Genomic DNA, 5,126 nt, shown 5'->3' with positions numbered 1-5,126 from the left:
GAAATAATGATTAATGAACATAAGACCATACTAATTTCAACCAAGCACAGCTGGATGGTCACTTAATGCTGGTTAACCAGAGAACATTACATTTTACCTTTATCCAACAGTCAATGTCAAATGTTTCCAACAAATTGATTCATTTTCAACGTAAAAGTTGAAACTTAAAATTATAAAGCTCGAGATGGAGGAAAAGATAATAAGAAAAGAAAAGCAAAAGGAGCAATATTAATTTCAAGTAAACATACAAGCTAAGAATTTTTTTTCTTTATAACCTTTTTATCTTTGGTGCAATTAAAGAAACTAAACAGGGTTGCTATAGGGAAGGGAGATTGTTGGGTTCTTTTAAGTATATTAATGCTTAAAAGACGTTGAGTGAGAAATGGAGGGGAAATAAAATATTTGAGTTTCATTTGAGATTCCCTTCTTGATGAAGGGACATTGTTCCATATTGGAAGAGGAAGAGGTTTTTTATGGCTATATAAACAATTGATTTTCTTCTAGCTCTTAAAGAGTTGAGAAGAAGGCAAGCCTCGCGCCGTCTTCGTCATCGCCCGACTTCGACTTCGACTTTGGATTTGGTCAATTGATTGATTAATTTTTTGGATCAAATTTATTTGTTAATAGTAAATATTAATACAAATGTTATTGAATATCCGTTTTAATAACAAAATAGTTAATTAATATTAAATCCAATAATATTAATAATAAATCCAACCGTTTTTCATTTTTCTGTTTTCTGTTTTTGTAACAGAAAATTAGCCACCCTCTTCAATTCCCAGCTTTTAATTGCATAAATTAGCCATTTATGTTATGACATTTATGCTATAGCCGTTTTGCATAAACAGTCATTCTGAAGAGTTGCAACTCTTCAGTTTTCAGCCCAACATTGGCTATAAATATAAGTCCATTCTCTCAGAATTTCCATACAATTTTCTGAGTTCTCCTCCTTTCTTCTGCATACTTTTAACTTCAAAGAAAGCAACAGTAAGTGTGATTTACTACCAAACTTTATGTTCGCTGAAACACTGGAGTTTGAAGTACTACTACACCAGTGTGTAATTCATTCTATCCTGGGAGGAAATAATACATAACCTAGGGTACTAGGAGAGGATTAAATTCCTTAAGGAAATACTGTGACTTACGACTCAACTCTACGCACGATCTAGATTCAGGAAGAAGGTAACAACCCTAGATGTCATGTAGCCTCCTGATTATAAATGTGGCGCGCTACACATCCATAATCAAGACTCTACTAGACACGGCTCATAGACAACCCCTAGGATAGACTTGCTCTGATACCAAGTTTGTCACGACCCAAACTGAAGGGCCATGACTAGCACCCGACCACACTTGCCGAGCACCAACGTACATTTCATCTAACCTTCATTATTATCTTTTAAGGCTGACGAGATCAATATAAATGGTAGACCTAGATCATGGACAACCAACAATAAAATATGACGGCATGAACATACATAGCAGGGGATGACCAGACAATCAAGAAACTACGTATAAGGTATGAGCTACCACGCTACTATGAAAGACTATACAACAAAAACTAGCCGACAAGGCATACCAAACTATACATGAGCCGACACCTGTCTATGAGCCTCTAAAAGAACATAAGTGTTGCAACATAGCCGGAACAGGGCCCCGACATACCCATAATGTCTATAACAAAAATTGCATACCAAGACCAAGGCAAGTCCGGAGAAGGGATCTCGCCAATCACCGCTGAACTGGACAGTCTACTGTGGTGGGGGAGCTGCACCTGCCTGTCTATCAGGACCTGCAGCACGACATGCAGCGTCCACAAATAAAAGGACGTCAGTACGAATAAAGTACTGAGTATGTAAGGCAAGGAACCATAAATACGATCAGTAATGTAAGCAAGGATAGAGAATATACAACCTGTAACATCTTAGTACCTCTGAGGGCTACTTACATGAAATGCATGATACATATGTATAAATACATAAACCTTTAAAGCATTCGCCTCTGTGGGCATCATTATCATCATATCGTACCCGGCCATAATAGGCTCGGTAGAATCGTACCCGGCCACGTGGAGCTCGGTAAAACCCAACTGATCAGTGGTTGCACAATAGGTGCCGTACCCGGCCAACTATAGCGTGGCTCGGTAGAGTAAAATAGATACATATATATAATGCATGCTCGACTCATGGAATCACATTCTAAACCTTTCAGAGTGACGTAAGGTCGGTATCCTCTGTACACGTTATTAGGACTAACTCTTCACTATGAACCTTATAAGAATCAGGAAGTACCAATAACATTGATAACATAAGAATAAGAGAAGCAACATTAACATCAATCGTTCCATAAGAGGGAAAACAATGTAAGTACTGCTAGCTTCTAAGAGTAGAGTATCTTTGGAAGATCGTTCATTACATTATGTACAATTGGAGTCGTGCAAAAGAAGGAAAGGGATAGCCTCACATACCTTGTATATACTGCCCCAATCTCAAGCTATGCAATTGTCAAAACTCCTTAGTCTACAATAAGAGAAACGATACTATCGTTATCATTTAAGCGTCATAACTATTATGTATCGACCACAACCTATTTTACGATGAAACAGACAGCACCTCCCCTATATATATGACCTCACACCATTCAAAATAGTCACCAAACAGCCCAAACAACATCAATAATAAACATATTGAGCCTCCCAATATAGTCCACACACAGCCTAATCACTCCATACATACGACGACCACCATAGTCGTGTCAAACAATCTGGAAATGTTACGAATAACTATCAGCCCATAACCCTACATATATATGGTGTTTCCCCACACCCTTCCTCCTCCAAAACTCCACAAGATAGTAGTAAAATACGCAGCCCAACAACAACGCAAAACAGTCCACAAAACAATAACATTACTACCAAACCTTTCGATATATATCTCACAAGTTCTAGCTTCAATGGCTTAGCCGCAACTTGGATAATCTTAAATACATATAGAGTAAGAGGTTCCTTACCTTTATACAGAAAGAACAACTCCAATTTGACCTTAAATTTCCATGAAATATCCCTCCAATGCTGCCACACAACAAAAAAAATGAAACTAGCGATCAATTAGTGTTTTTCGGCACTAGAATCACTTTAGAAGGCTTGAAATCACCTAGGATTGATATTAAGAACATGAGGGAGTATTTACAGAACATAAACCCTTTAAAACAACCTCCCACACGGGCTGGAACGACACAAAAATGAGCAACAACAAGAAGAACAAGAGACTTACTAGCGCCACGGAATTCCCGACACTTGATTTGTGTTGTTTGCCCTTTTTTTGGGTCTTGAATCTTGAGAGAACCTTGAGAGGATGTTCCTAGGGTTCTAAGGTCTGAAAATAGTGAAAAGAAATGACTTAAAACGGGTTGGAGTCATCCTATATAGGTCCAAATATCTTAAACCGACTTAGTGGGCCCCATAGAGAGGTGCTTGGCGCAGTCTCGCGAAAACGCGAATATCTCTCTACTCCGAGATCGTATCGATGAACGGTTTAATGCGTTGGAAACTAGACTCATAGATCTTTAATTTGGTTGGTAGATCACCCCATAATTCATTGTAAATTATGAGAAAAGATTAGAAATATTTGACCCAATGTTTAAGTAAAATTATGAACCTAAGTTGCGACAACTTTTGTCGACTTTTGTTTCATAACTCGTTTGACTTTAAGACTTATGATACGGATATTATATGATTAAAATACCTTAATAAATGACCTCTTGAGTGTATTAAGCACCGCTAGATTACCTGAAAATACGAGTTACAACATCCTTGATTCGTTTAACTTCTAATACTGGTTAATCACCCTTATACACTCTTGTATCACTTAAGACCAATAGGATTGACTTCTTATCATCTCAAAGATAATTCCTTCTTGGATTTATGTTAACTAATATATGGCATGAACTAACACATGTGGATATGGGTTGTAACAATAGATTTGATTGAAACTTTGACAAAAAAGTTATGTTGATTTTAGAAGTTAAAATAATTTTTGGACATGTATTTTATTTGAATAAAAAGTTGAAGTTTTATAGTGGAAGAAAATCTTTTATCCAAAAACTACCTATTGAAAAAAAAAAAAAATCAAACTGATTATGTTTCATGAACAAATACTATTTAATTTTTTTTTTTGAAAAAAAGTAACCAAAATTTATGACCAAATTAGTGGAAAATGGATATACATAAATGGTAGGAGAAAGTGGAAGTTTTACCTTGAGTCAAGATGGTGTGAAAATGTAGTCATTCTATTGTGTGAACAAAATGTATTCCACACTGTTTGTTCGTGTCCCTGTGAGAGGCTTGACCAGAGAAATGATGAAACAACCATAACACGTTTAAAAAGCTGAGAAAACGAAAGGTGTAGAGTAAAGACAAACGCAGAATTAATATGGAAAGTCTAAGAAAAGGAATTGCTCTTTTTTTTTTTTTTTTCAAAAGTGTAAATACAACTTTGATTTATATATGTATTCATCATTTTTCTAATCAAAAGTCAAACATGTTGAAATAAGATTAAAGGAAAAACAACGGAATCTTTACGTAAATAGTTGACAAAATTTACTTTTTAGGTTTTCTAGTTAGTATGCATAGATTATATATAATTATACACATATTACATATTCGCCAACTATTTTTAATTTAAGCAGTTTTGTAAGTGACTGTATAAGTTAATTCTTCACAAAAAAGATACGGTGGTACTTATTATGTACAACCTTGAAGCAACCCAAAGAGGTAAAAATAAATAATCCGGCGGCGGCCTCAAATTTTGAGAGTCAAACTTTTTAATTTTATCCGTGAATTCGGATATAGAGAATTTTTAAAAAGTTTGAAATAAAATTTATTATATATGTGGAAATTACGTATAGAGTAATATAAGTCACAATAACTGAAAATTCAAAATATCTAAAAGGCATATGAAAAAATTACGGTAAAAAAAATAATTAATTTGACTCTCGAAATTTGAATTCCGCCACATAAATTGGGACGGATGGAATGACAATTATCCATAACTCCAAACATCACAGACTATATAAATCTTCAATGTCCATCAATCGATGTTCCACCATCTAAATTCATAGAGATAAAT

The sequence above is a fragment of the Nicotiana sylvestris genome, chromosome 4 (assembly GCF_000393655.2).
Source record: "Nicotiana sylvestris chromosome 4, ASM39365v2, whole genome shotgun sequence".
Taxonomy (NCBI): Eukaryota; Viridiplantae; Streptophyta; class Magnoliopsida; order Solanales; family Solanaceae; genus Nicotiana; species Nicotiana sylvestris.
The sequence above is the reverse complement of the archived record's forward strand: the minus strand, read 5'-3'. Positions refer to the sequence as shown.